The following is a 14,950-nucleotide window of genomic DNA, read 5'->3' as shown; positions in this document are numbered from 1 at the left end:
TATTTAAAAACTATTGCTTTAAAGACTTTAAATCCTATCCTTGAATCAAATTAAGTTACCATGAACGTACATCCCTGGACTCTAATTCTTTAGGTCCCCAAAGAAATGCTGAATTAGACAGAATCAAGATTTTTCATTACATCTTGTGAAGAATTGTTCCATATCTTTCACAGAAGTGTTATTAAAGATACTGCCTGTGGAGCCACATCTAAGGCTAATGTCTTTAATTCTGTCGACGACGCCAATTTGTTGTTACAAGACTAAGGCCAATCCTCACAGTGCCAATTGTCTAGCTAGGGCTGGGTCTGGAGCTCACGGACCCCTCAAGCAAGTTCACAGACTGGGTCACAAACCCTTCATACACCAGGCTGGGTCACCAGACCCCTTCACATAGGTCTATGAGCTAGGTAACTGGCCAAAAGGTCCTTGGAAGCCATAGGTTGGAAAGCATGGCTGTGCGGGGGCAGACACCTGAGGCTGATGCCTAGCCACCTGCTTCACCAAATTCTCTCTGTCTCTGTCTCTCTCTCTCTGTCTCTCTCTCTCTGTCTCTCTCTCTCTTTCTCTCTCAGAACACAAGAATAGCAACAAAACTAAAAAGATGTATTGGCGCGCATGTGCACTAACTCCACCCACCCCCACACACAATTTTCTTACAAAGGATGCTGAACCACACCCAACTGGACCCGAGGTGAGGGCCCTGACCAAACTATTCTATTTTCCCAACACTGCCCATATTCATGTAGCTGATAATTTCACTTATTCATTTTAGCTTTGTTTAAATATCATTATGCATCCTTCTTTATTTGACAGCTGCCACTAACGCTTTTTCAAATAGAGTACGAGTCATCTTTCAATTGACAAATATAATACTTTTTTACACGTTATGGAACAGTGGAGAGAGTAGCGGTCAGGACACAGAAGATCTCAGTTCTAGACCATCTCTGTTTCAGTGCAGCTGTGTTTCCTTAGGCAGGTCAGTTACACTCTCTAGACCTCATTTCATTCTCTGAGAAAGGAGCAGGTTAGGTCTCAGAGTGCTCTTCCAAGTCCACCCCCTCAACTTAAGCTCCTCACATCATCTTGTCAGTTCGAGAACCATGCTTTCATCTCCAGGAGGTCCAACTGTAACCCTAAGGACTTGAGCTTCTGCTGGATACTGGACCCCCAACCAGAAATGACTCAGGATAGACAGAGGATGGAGCCTGGTATGATGGGAGGGAGGATTAAGCAGGGGGAACCCAGGAAGCCTCACTGGGGTCATCGCAGGGAGAGGCGACTCACAGGTAATGCCAACCACACAAAGGGTTCAATCAATGTCCCTAAATGATCCTCTAACGTGTGAGTGGTTGGTAGTGGGGAGGGAGGATTGAGATAGAGTAGATTAGGAGAGTAGAATTAGAATGAACCAAACAAAACTATAGACACTGATCTTGATTAAAAATATGTAAAAACCTATTAAGCAATAAGAAACACATTTTTTAAACCTTGTCTTTATAAAAGTAGTAAATGAATTACTTACCATTTAACTTGATTTCCCCAGATCCAATGACTAATTTTCTTGGCAAAATAATGACTATGCATACTACTGAATAAGTATCTGCTTAACATTTTACTGAATTCCAACACTCACTCTCGTGCCCTTAGGGTTTGCTTGCTGAAGTAGCACAACTATCTGCTTACAACGTTTGGAATAGTAAACTCTGTACTGACTTTTAATGGTGTACATTTTGCTTCTTCTGTCCAGAGTCTAGGAACCTTGCATCTCCATGGGGAGGATGCTGGCAAGGAGCAGCCCAGCATGATGCAAGAGGGGTCTCGAGTCAGACAGTGCTGTGTTTGACTCCCAGCTCAGCTACTTCTCAGCTGTGAGAAAATGGGAAATTTATTTAACCTCTCTGAGCCACAGGTTTTTTTCTCTAGTGAGCGTGAAGACAGCTGCAACTGGTTGCCTTGTACCCTTGCGTAATAATTTTTCAAAGTCCTGATTTATCTCCATTTTAGGGTTAAGAAATACTTCAGCTCCAAACTGAATAAAATCTTTAATCCTTGTAATATCTTTTTTACTTTATCAGTGATCACCATTTAGTTCCCGGAGTCTTCATTGTGGGGAACAGCAGAAGAATATAAAAATGGAATTAAAGTCAAAATTCTGCTCCCTTTTATTGAACTTTGATAAAGTAATATTATAAAGACTGAATATTTCCCCAAAGTTACCAGTATCTGTCAAAAGAAATAACACTGAATTCTTCCTTTACTCTAAAGACAAGTTACTGAGTGTTGCAAACAACCAAAGATGTAGAGAAGATTTAAGCAGAGCCTAATCTTGTGTCATGTATTGCCATGCAAGCAAGCATGTGTCAAAAGGCAGCACTGTCCTATAAAAATGGATACTAATTGAACATACTTATCACAAGTTCACAGAGCAAAAGGATTGCCATCTTTAATCAGAATGTTAGGGGTTTAATTAAAGTAGATTTTGCTTTGAGAAAGAGACAGTTATGTGCATATTATAAAATGGTAGATTAATGCATTTATTCAGCATTGCACAGCACTTTCATTTCATAGGTTTACATTAGTTTGAAAGTTCAGCCTTTTGGTGTAGAATAATTTGGTGAACTCCACTATTTCTCCTTACCCAAGCCTTGTTAAAGTAACATTGGATTCCTAATACTCTTGTTCAGGATAAGATCACTAGACCAACAGTGACTCATAATGTTGGTGGCCCAATTCCAGGCAATTTGTCCACCTATTAAATATCAAGAGACCAAGGAGCTGAAGATGTAGCAAAAGAAGTATTTGTATAGACCTTACAGTGAAGGGAAATTTTGACCTCTTTGGGCAGTTAGGTGGCAATCCTAAATCTTTTAAGTAATTTCAAGCCACTAATGTGGCTGAGGAATGAAGAATCCAGTTTGCTATGGCCATTTTCCATGGTCAAGAAGAATCTAGTAACTATTTTTTTCATTCATTAATTTATTCATCATTTAGCAAATATTTATGGAATACCACATGGCAAACATTATTCCGAGAGATGGGAATATGGCAATGACAGGCAATGTCTCCCTGTTCTTATGGTGCTTATATTCTAATAGAGAGAGATAATAAATACATACCTTCATGCATTAATATTGACAAAGTAGTGTATAAGTTAATATATAAGCAAGCCAAAAACATAGTCAATAGTGGTAAATGTGATGCAGTGAAATGAAGTAGAATGACACAGTGTGAGTGAGTGAGTCTAGGTAGTCATGCAAAGCTTCCCTGAGGGGTGAGATTTATGGGGAAATCTGATGGTAATTGTAAAGATAAGTAGCAATCCATGTAAATCTGAGACCTCCTTGTGCCAGGTAGATGCATAAAGATTTGTTATCTGATCATCTGGTACTGTTAAAGGAACAGAAAAGGCCATCAGAGAAGGCTGCCTGGAAAGACAAGGTGGGACAGGCCATTACTAATAGTGCCTGGGAGGATGGTGTAGGGGATAGGCCTGGGAGGCCAGTGGCAGCCTGTAGGCCCCGAGCTCCTGGTGTCACTTTTCCCGTGTTGCTTACCATTGGTATATCCTCCCTAACGTCCTCTATTTCAGCAGCTGCTTGGAAATGTACTCTCAGCCCTTCCCTAAAGCAAGCTTTTCTGGCTCACACAGAGCAGGTTGTAAATGGGTTAAAATCAAAAAGTGTCGGGTGCCAGCTTCCAGGCTTTACTGCAGTGGAGGGAGGATGTTATGAAGTGCTGATGAAAGATGGGAACACGATAGCATCCTAAGCATGGGGTTTTGGTCTGTGTACTTGGTGGCTGGTCTTTCAGGGGACAGCGCACTAGGAATGCACCTTTTAAAACACTGATGTCTGAGGGAGTTAAAAAGCCCTGTAACCATGAAGATATTCAGACAGAAACACTCCCAAGAACTACAGAATTACAGAGTCACAGCCACAACCTTTAGCGTGAATGTTGGCAGCCCAGAAGGGGTCTGCTCAATGAAAAAGCTGCAGCAGCGGCCTGGAAGAGAGCTATTTGCAGGCAGAAATCAGCTACCAGCAGCTTCAGCAGCAGCAGAAAATGAAAAGTGCAGCAGGAGGCAGGAACCACAGAAAAGTAGATAGGAAAGTGGCCAGGAGGGACACCTGCAGGCTGTAGAGAGAGCAGTCACCAAGATCTGCAGTGAGGACAGAAAAGCTCATTTAGCAGAGTAACTTCTCTCAGGTTTCTGCAACATCCTAAAAAGAGAAAAACTCAAATCCTAGAACTTTCCCTGGCTGCCAATCAGTGCCTCTTGAGAAAGAACTGATGCTCTTCACCAAACTCACACCAGGGCAGCATGCTGGCAACTCAATATTTTATGTTTCTCTGAATTGGTTACTGAATTACCGAAATCTGTTCCATTTACATCTTTTTTTTCTTTTGCATTTAACAAAATGTTAGTTTATTGTTACATTTTGGAGTGAAACATACCTTACTTTCCCCCCCACAACTGCTCCTGTAAATCTATTCTGTAAGGCAGCCCTTCCTTTGCCCCTGAATAAAATCCCAGTACATGGTCAGAGCTTACTGCTTACTCTTAGATAGTGATAGGTCCTCTGACTGGTTACACAAGTCTCAAAACAGTCTTGGTTCAGTTACAAATATGTACAGTTTAGGGTAAGCATCAAAACTCTGAAGTTCATTCATAGGTAATGCCTCTTCTGGCACTATCTGGAGCTTGTTACAGATGTGGAAGTGGGCTGAGTAACTTGTTTTTCCTTTATTCTTCCATCTCTCCCTGTTCTCCCACTCTTGGTGAGTTGGTTGAGGAGAAGGAAGAGAAGTAGGAGGCAGGATCATTCTTGCTTGGCTGGTCCCAATCTAGCACTGATTTACCCTTCTGGTGGCAGATGCTTAAGCCTGGGCTTTCTTCTCTGCAGGCAGTTTCATGAATACTTTGGAGACTTCCATCACCGGTGTCCTCTTACTTGTGGTTCTGTTGATGATGATAAATGAATAGCTTGAGTCTGTTAATTTGTGATTCCTCCTTAAAATACTGGGCATCTGGGGACTTCTCTCTGCGGTCCTCTTACTTGTGGTTCTGTTGATGATGATAAATGAATAGCTTGAGTCTGTTAATTTGTGATTCCTCCTTAAAATACTGGGCATCTGGGGACTTCTCTCTGCTGAGGTCTTCTTGCTTCTAACAGGGCAGGATCCAAGACCCCCTCTGGGTACTTTGTCTTACACTTGCCTCTCACCTCCTCTTTGGAAATATGTATAGTGAAGTCCCCAAATCAAGCCTCTTTTGCCATTTACATATTATCTGATGGAGAGGTGACTCAAGTGATCACTTGCTTTCCTAATAAAGAAATGTAAGGAGGCATTTCCTGGAGCAGAAATACCTGAATCTGGGTGTCCCTGCAGGCTGTCTGCTGATTGGGCTGCTGCTAAGGGAAGGTCAAGCTGTCCCACTTTCATTGACTTGTCTAGAGAAAAGCAGAAGCTGGTGTTCCTCTGAAAGGGGGTGTTAATGACGACCTTCTAAAGAGGACGAGGATGATCGGCTGTCCTTCACCTGTTAATTACAAGGACTGGCATGAACACATAGTCTGTGATATGAGAGTAGTTAAGGATAATGGTTCTACAATTTATCTCCTCCTGAAATCTTTTCTAAGAAATGTTACCACATACATTTTGTTTGTAATGTGTATATTAAGATTGGTTGACTATAAGGACAAACACTGGAATTCAAATTCCACTTGGAATAAAATAAAGCATTATCGTGTTGTAATTTCTTTACCTCTTCCTTGAAGCTTTCTTCTCTGGGTGCCAGGACGCTGCACTCTCCTTGTGTGCTGCCAACTTCACTGGCCACCACTCCTAGGTCTTCCTCATCTCCCCTAACTTTTAACATTTAACCAAGGACCTCTTCTTATCTGTGTCTACATTCATTCTTTATCGTGTTGTAATTTCTTTACCTCTTCCTTGAAGCTTTCTTCTCTGGGTGCCAGGACGCTGCACTCTCCTTGTGTGCTGCCAACCTCACTGGCCACCACTCCTAGGTCTTCCTCTTCTCCCCTAACTTTTAACATTTAACCAAGGACCTCTTCTTATCTGTGTCTACATTCATTCTTTTTGTTATGTCATCGATTGCATGGCTTTAAAAGCCATCTATATGTTGTCAAAATGTACAATTTTACTTCTCTAGTCCAAACCTCTCACCTAAATGCCAGACTCACAGATCCACCTGCTTACTTGCCTCCATCAGGATGTCTACTACCCCAAATTCTTGCCTAAATTTTCTCTTTCTCGATTACAATAACCTCATAATTCAGATAATCAGACCATAAACATAGGACTCATTCTTAACTTCTGCCTTTTCCCCAAAACTCACATCAAATTGTCCATGAATGTTGTTGGTTTTGTCTTCAAAATGTCTCCAGAATCTGATTACTTCTCACTCCCTGCACTGCTCTCACCTTGGCCCGCCATCTGTCACTTGACTGCTGTACTAGCCTTCTCATTCCTCTCCCTGATTCTGCCCTTGACCCCATTAGGCTCTTTCCAACTCAGCAGTCAGAGGGACTCTGTTAAAATGCAGATCAGACCTGGTCACTTCTCTCTTCAAAGCCCTCCAATGGCTTCCTGTTTCACTCAGAGTGAAAGTCACGATTCTCACAATAACCCACACAATCTGCACCTCCTCCTGCGTTCTGCCAGTCCCCACTGTGCTCACTCGCCTGCAGCCACACTGGGCTCCTTCCTGTTCCTCCAGCACACCCTGTATGCACCTGCCTGTGGCCTTAGATTTGCATTTACCAGAATGCACTTCCTCCATATATCCCTGTGGCATTTTTCCAAATAGCACTTTCTCCTCCCCCAACCCTTCCCTGACCACGCTATTTAAAATTACGGTTTTGGACTATTTTAGAATATCTTATTTGAATCCTTTCTCAATAAATTCAGTTGTAATAGGAAATAGCAGCCATTACCAGGATGAAGAAAATTGAACTTGCTGTTGAGTCCTGGCTATGTCACCAGCTAGCTGGTGACTTTGGCCAACTTGCTTTGACCCTTGAGGCTTAGTTTCCTCATTTGCATAATGGGAGTAATGTGTTGTCCACTCAAAAACATTATGGGATGAAGTATATTACAAATAATTATAAGGCATGCATACAACCCAAAGTGATATAGAGTTGGACCCCTTTTTCTTCTCCTGAAGAGTGAAAATAGCTTCATGAAAAAGGAGAATTTGACCCTAGGTATTCATGAAAAGCTGACCTTTTAGACTACAAAGTCCACAGATGGCTGCAAACACTGTAGATTCCATTTCGATATTCCTAATGCCAGCTTTGTATGCTCTCTCCAAGTAATCTAACTTTTTTCCTCTGGTAAAGGAACACAGTGCTCCATCTAATCGCCCCTGGCCTGAAAGAGAATGAAGAATGTTTAGTGACTTGATGTCCAGCCACATTGGCAGTGGCCTCACCATGAGACTTGCTGTTGGCTGAAGCGCTCTGCAGCTGTCTCTACTCGTGAGCTGCTCCCCAGGTAGGATAACCCTGCCCACCTGAATCTTCCTATCAGGACTGTGGAGTGAGGCTGTGCCTGACTCTAGTGTCATATGTTAGGAGGCATGTCCATGGCTGAGCGCCCCAGTTCTGGGGCCAGTACCACTGAGTGGCTACAGTAGCCAGTGCCATGCCCAGGGGACATAAACTGAGGGGTCACTGAGAGAGCTGCCCTTTGAGGACAATCCCAGGTTGCTCCAATGACTGGAGGATGGCCCACGGACAGGCGCTGGGGGAGAAGATGACGTTTCAAGCCTTAGTGACACTCACAAGCTACTTGAGGATCAATGCAGTGGTTTGGACATTGCAACTCTTCCACTGCCCATTGTGTCAGTGGTAGTTGAGTGCAGACAACAGGTGTGTCACACACACCGTTCCACACAGCCCTCAGGCTGCATGCCACACTTTGTGATCACTTTTTTCTTTCCAGATTGCTCCCAGTGTTTATTTATCACCTAATTTCACCTGTGTCAACTGGTGGGGACAGAAGTGGATGGAGAAAAGCCTGACGTCCTTACTCCTCCTCCACCCTGTATGCTCCCAGAAGCAGACTACTTCTCCCCTCTGTACTCCCAGGAGGCCCGGACTGAAGCAGGTGAGCTGATAGCAGGCTATCAACATCCATTCTTTGCACAGTCCTCTCCTGGGCCCCATTTCCTCTCTTTTCCTCTCCTTCCTCTGTCTCTTTTATGCTACTTGCACCCTGGAAGTCTGCTTCTCCTTGTTCCTTCTCTCTTTAGAGCTGCCTGCAGCCACCTCTAACAGAGTGTTTTATAAGCTGATCAAACTCAGATGTCTCAGAAGCTGGGCAAGTAACGTCAATGAGAGGGTCCACCTGGTCTGAAGGGAGCAGCGTCACTGCCTCCTCTGTGAAGGTAGTCCTGGATGTGGGCCAGCACTTTCCAGGGCTGCCATGCATATGGCGAGAATTTCATATTTCTTTATGTTACGTTATGTTGTTTCAAGACCAAAAATCTGGATATTCATGTGAAATCTCCAGAAATCATAAATGTTGGCAAAATAACTCACATTTAAAAAAATATTATGCAGGCCAAAACAAATACAAAAACACTGACTCCAACAGGCTGCCATTTGCAAGCTCCAGCTTAAACACATTGGTGCATCACCCTCCAGATGAAGGGGCTGTCAGCCAATGGCCTAGGACAGAAGGGCTCAACCCTATCAGACCAACCCCCTCCTATTTTATAACAAATAAGTGGTGAAACCACCTTTCTAACCTGAAGTAAAATTTATGGGTAATATGAGGATACTTCAAAAAGTTTGCAGAAAAATAGAATTGAAAGTTAATACAAGTCTTTCTGTGAACTTTTTGGAGTGCCCTTGTATAACCTATGTTCACCCACAATTTTTTAAAAATTCAATAAAATACCTTAAGTTTGATCCAAAAAGAAAATAAAAGTCATTTATAATAAAATAATATGGATTTTGACATGAATCCAATTACATTGCAAGATTTCCAGAATGTCCTCCAAGGAATAGTACCAACCCTGTGTACATTCTTTCTTCTGGGATTACAAGAATCAGTCCTTGAAAGTCCTCCCCGCCCCCCACCCGCCCCTTGGTCCTTGTAGTAAGAGGTGCTACTTGGCAATCACCTTCAATTTGTCTCTAAACTTGGTTTGGAGACCTTTTACTCATGGCTAAGAGATAAAAGCACCACTCTGAGACCACCCATCCCTGTGGAATTTGTTCCCCTAGTCATTTCTCCCCATTTCCTGGTCCCCACTCTTTTCTGGGTACCAGATCTCTTTTGTGATACAGGTGAATGCAGAAACATAGAATCAGCATATTTCCCTTCTCCTAGAGTCACCAGTTTAAGTTAAAGGCATAAACAGATAAGATTTTGCAAACACTAATTGCATTTCAGTATTCAATTTGTTGTTGGAGGATTAAACCCACTCTCAGTATAAATGCATTCTAGGTGTTTCTCTGCTGCTTATGTCCTTATGTGCCTATGCTTTAGTAAGTTCAAAATGCTGTTTCAGTTCCTTTTTTAATCCACAACCTTTAATTTTCTAAAGTGGAGTTTTTAATAGAAATGATGGGTCTGAATAACAAACAGTTGCTGGGATGTGCCTTGACAGTTTATACATTATTCTCACCTTCATAAAAATCGTAGGTATACATTGTATGTCCAATGAGGCTTGGGGATTTCTTTGCTACAGTTGAATAGTTCTTCAGCCAGTTCCTTGTCAAGCTCAGTACTTCTGGTGACGATGTTGTCCAAGACTACCTGCTCAAACTGGGGCTTAAAGAAGGAGTCCACGGCTGTGTCTGTTATTACAACAGACCCTGGTGTGATCCCTGCAGTGTGGGAATAAATGAGGAGAGAAGAATATCATTTAGAGTTTACTTTTGACACATAGTATACAATCTATTGTGCCAACATTAATTAATGCCAGTTGCTGATGATTCTCCTTATTTTCATCTTTAAAAGTATTTTCTTTTCCGAATGCAATTAAATAACATTCAGAACAGGCATTTACATTTGCTATCTTTCCAGATTCACATTTACAGTGTGATGGGGTTTAGATTTCAAGACAAACATGACTCTTGGACATGCAAATTAGTACCAGCCTTCAGGCTGAAATTTGAATAAATTAGGTCAGGAATAAACTAAGTGAGCCTGCCAGCAAGTATTTCATAAAGTGATGTGACTACTTGATATTTAATCTTCTCTGCAACTCCTTGATTACTATAATTTCTTTGCTTCTCTGTTCTCTCTTCCTACTGATTATTGTCACATTCATTCCTTTCTCTCCCCGACTCCATGTAAATTAGGCCTCTTGGCTGACCTTCCATTGCTACAGAGTCTGGCTTGCTCAAGGGACTTGGGCTTACTGGAGAAACCATTTTCTGCCAACTGTTATTCTCCTTGCCAGGAATGCCCTCTCGTCCTCCCCCACACTTTTTCATCAGACTAACACCGACTCATTCTTCAGGTGTCAGCTTAAGTCACTTCCTGCAAAAGGTCTGAATCCATGGAGGGAAAACGAACAAAAAAACAAATTAAAGGCAACACAGGTTACATTAAATTTCCCCAGGCCCATCTGTGACTCAGCATTTGACCCATTCCGACTTCTATTTGGAGCCTGAACAAGGAGACATATCTTGATAGTGCCCTAGACTCTCTCTGTCCTAACACCTATCACACATTTTATAATTACTTGTTTATTTATCTATTTCTCTGATATCCATTTCTGTATAAGGCAGGAACCATGTCTGTTCACTCCTGTGTCCCCAGGTCTACCATTGTGCCTGTCACATTATAGGTACTCAATAAAAATTTGTTGAATGAGTGAAGGCTTCCATAGAGATGCCATACTGCAAACTACAGTCCATAAGCCAAACCCACCTGTCTTTGTAAATAGATCCTCCATGCTGTGATGTGTAGAAGATGGAAGTGAGTTCAAAATTGGTGGCAACATCATTACTGACATAGCAGCAGAGATGTATATGTGTTTCTCAGTGTGTTCTTCCTGGTGGCTACATCGGAACACAGTCATATGCATTTATTTACCTACTGTCTATGGCTGCCTCATGGCAACAATGGTAGAGTTGAGAAACTGAAACCACATGATCTACAAAGCCTAAAATTTTTCAATATCTGAATGTTAACAGGAAAAGTTTGCAATTCCTGCTACAGAGCATAACCTTTTCCTTCTGGGTGGTATAAATTCTGATATTGATCAAAGTAGAGTTATTTAATGAACACCTCAGAAGAGCCAGCTAGAAACCCACCTCGGGGTGGCCTCTGATGATAGAGCCTTGATGGGTCAGATTCTTTTTAAATAAGCCAACAAGTGGCTCCCTGAATTGTTCACAATGTCCTAAAAATAGGAAAGTGACTGAGAAGGAAGTTGAAAATGTGTGCATCAAAAACGATGTTATTCACACGCCATCTTAATATTTAGATTAATCTTATCAGAACACAGTCATATGCATTTATTTACCTATTGTCTATGGCTGCCTCAGGGCAACAATGGTAGAGTTGAGAAACTGAAACCACATGATCTGCAAAGCCTAAAATTTTTCAATATCTGAATGTTAACAGGAAAAGTTTGCAATTCCTGCTACAGAGCATAACCTTTTCCTTCTGGGTGGTATAAATTCTGATATTGATCAAAGCAGAGTTATTTAATGAACACTTCAGAATAGCCAGCTAGAAACCCACCTCAGGGTGGCCTCTGATGATAGAGCCTTGATGGGTCAGATTCTTTTTAAATAAGCCAACAAGTGGCTCCCTGAATTGCTCACAATGTCCTAAAAATAGGAAAGTGACTGAGGAGGAAGTTGAAAATGTGTGCATCAAAAACGATGTTATTCACACGCCATCTTAATATTTAGATAGGTTAGAGCATTTATGTCATGGTTAAAGTTTCTCAAAGGCCAAAATACTAATCAACCGGGTACTTTATCCATATCAATCTGTGTTGACCCATTTAAGGAGTGATAATGTCAGCAAATTAATAAGCTGTACCTCTTTCATCTCCAAATACAATGCTGTTTAAAACCAAACAAAGACATCTTATTGATAAGCTAAGAGTTCTTAATGAGGTCAGAACTTCAAAATGAAGGTATCCACACCAGCACAGTGGTTTAATCTGCCACCATTCGTAGGCCTTTATTGTGATATTGGTACTGCCTGTGTGCTGTGTGTATCATGTTGCCATGAAACAAAAGACCATGACCATGGGCTGGGTGGTCAGCTGAGTGCTTTGCCCACACTGGACACTCAGTAGTGTAAAGTGGCAACCACAGCAGTCAGGATGGTGTAATGCATGGTTGTGAGCTGTGAGGACATGTCCTTGTATCTCACAACCCAGGAATTATGAGCAACCTTAGTAACAATTTTATCCATTTCATCTCCAAATGCATTGTTCCCTAATATTGATGATTTGGGGTGTCATTGGATAAAGTACAGTTTAGAAGAATGCCTGATCTAACACTGATTGCTGACATTCTTCTCTCTCTGGATGGACATCGACAAATATTCTTCTTTCTCTCATGTGTGAGGGCCTTGGCTGGACTTCGTACCTCGACCGCAGATGTGGAAAGGCCATAACCTTTTCGAACATGTCTGATTCCAGTGAGGCATGGCTCAGCCATCTGTGGCTCTGTGACACTGGACTATTCTCTTGTTCTATGTTTTAGGATTTCTGAGGTCCCTTTTCCCTTTAAAACTGTGTGATTCTATGACCATTTATCTTCTAAAATCTCAGCTCTTCTTATAATGCCCATTTAGTCCTGTCACTCTGTCAACCAAACTTTTCCATTTACAATGCCCTGTCTGTATTTACGTCTGATGACATGGTAAAATCATACCCCGACAAGACCTGTTTCTTAAGAAAAGGCTGAAGAAGGAGACAGTTTCCTCAAAACTTTATCTCAGCGCAGTCTGGAAGCGTAAACAAGGCCCCTTTACAGCTGCCCGACCAGCCAAGGAGGAAGGGGAGGAGGGCTCCGGGGTAAACCTTAGGAAGCCTCACTCGGCCTTTCCCTAAAAGCCCGCACTGGTCTCTTTCTGGTGTATCAGTGAGGAAAAGACGCGGCCAAGAAAATGGATGTGGTCACTGAGACGAGCCAATACCAGCGCCTCCCTGAGACCTGTGAAGTCTGCTTACTCAGCTGATTGATGAAACCAGCAAATCTTGGTGATTTTTTTTTTAACTTGGACACCCTTATTTCTGTCATTTATAACATTTCTAAACCTTGACATTTACTCTGACCCTCAAAACGTATTTTCTAGCAATCCTTCTACTCGTCTCCTTATGAATACCTAAAACCATCCGGTCAATGGACAGGAGGTCTCTCCCTCTGGGTTTCCATGGAGAGAAAAAGAAGAAAAGGAAAAGGCAATGTGGGTAGATTTCCTGAAACTTCCTCAAGTCCAGCCTCCGGACACTTTTTAGCGCATCTGGGCTTCTCCTGGGCTCTGAGTACGTCGGTGCATTTTGGCAGCTACCGCGTATGTTAAGAATCGCCCCATTTTAGTGGTAGATATCAATCCACATTACCTGTTCCCCCTGATGTAGCGATTCTGATAATGGTACCCTCACAGCACCGAGCGTGGTGTAGTAATTTGATGAGTTCATGAAGCATAATAGAAATGGAAGGGATGCCCATGCCAAGCTGTGAAAAGAGAACGTTGTTACAAATCTTGCAAACTGATCGATGAATAGGACATATTTTCTTCCTTCGTTACAAGTTAACAGCCCTCAGCTATATTTACATAATCACCAAGACTTTGTCAATGCTGAGGAAAATGTAAGTCATCCCTTACTGATGCCTCCGTGACATGCTGATGGATGTGCCCATCTGTAAGGATCAGGGAGAGGCGTCTCGCCGCCAGTGACATTGAGCTCAGCCCTCATCAAGAGCAGAAGATAGGGCTGGTGTGGCGTGCAGGTGTGTCACTGTTTCTTGTCTCCCCACTGGCTCTTTACAATGAACCTTTGACAAAGAGCTTTTTGCAAGATTGACTTGATTTAGAAGAAATATAATTTTTGCTGCCATGTCACCAGTCCTTTTCCTCCATACTATATGAAATAGTAAATCCATTTCTTTGCTTTCCTGTGCCCTTGTTGTTCATCTGTGCTAATTCTGTGTGAGCTCTGAAAGGTACTAGGGTAGAAATGTGGGTTAGATCCCACCTAACCATCTGAAGCTTGTTATCTGAATGTGTGGGTGAGATTAAGTTGCTGTAGATCATGACACTGATCCTGGTTTTCTTCAGTGTTTAAAACAATAGAATCGATGTCACCAGAAGAGGGACCAACACAGGCTAGAGGATTTAGCGACTTCTGGTGGTTACGTTACATTCTAATAACTCTCCAGAAAGATCCTCCATGTTGTGATGTGTAGAAGATGGAAGTGAGTTCAAAATTGGTGGCTACATCATTACTGACATAGCAGCAGAGATGTATATGTGTTTCTCAGTGTGTTCTTCTCTTGGGCACAGAGACTGGAGAACCACTGGAGCTGCGACCATGATGTTTTCACCTGAGTTCCCTCCCTCTCACCATCAAGAACATTAAACTATGGAAACTTTGAACCTCTGAGTTCCCTATTTTTGGTTCCCATGGAATATACTCTTACTTCCAAATGCATTGTAGGCTTCCTGGACCCAAGATTCAACCTGTACTGACTTGTATGTCCAAGATTAACAAGTTTGGGGCTTTGGCACTGGCTCTACAACTAACGAATAAACTCCGTATCATTTCCCTCAACTGTAAGTTAAGAGAATGAACTATTATTTGATCCTTCTAAATCAGATATTTGATAGGTTTATGATTATCAGTTATTATGCAATATGGTGATAAAATGACAAACGAACTTGTGTGTTTCTGCTAAAGTTGTGTCCTCTCTCTCTCTCTCTCTCTCTCTCTCTC

General features: G+C 42.1%; 1 pseudogene; it reads right to left on the bottom strand.

Moving 5' to 3' along the window:
- LOC103608987 overlaps positions 1–13,917 on the bottom strand; it is a 20,251-nt pseudogene extending 6,334 nt beyond the window's left edge.
- Positions 13,918–14,950: the final 1,033 nt, after the last annotated feature.

This window comes from Galeopterus variegatus, unplaced genomic scaffold (assembly GCF_000696425.1).
Source record: "Galeopterus variegatus unplaced genomic scaffold, G_variegatus-3.0.2 Scaffold9050, whole genome shotgun sequence".
Classification (NCBI taxonomy): Eukaryota; Metazoa; Chordata; class Mammalia; order Dermoptera; family Cynocephalidae; genus Galeopterus; species Galeopterus variegatus.
This window is presented reverse-complemented; position numbering and strand designations above follow the sequence as displayed.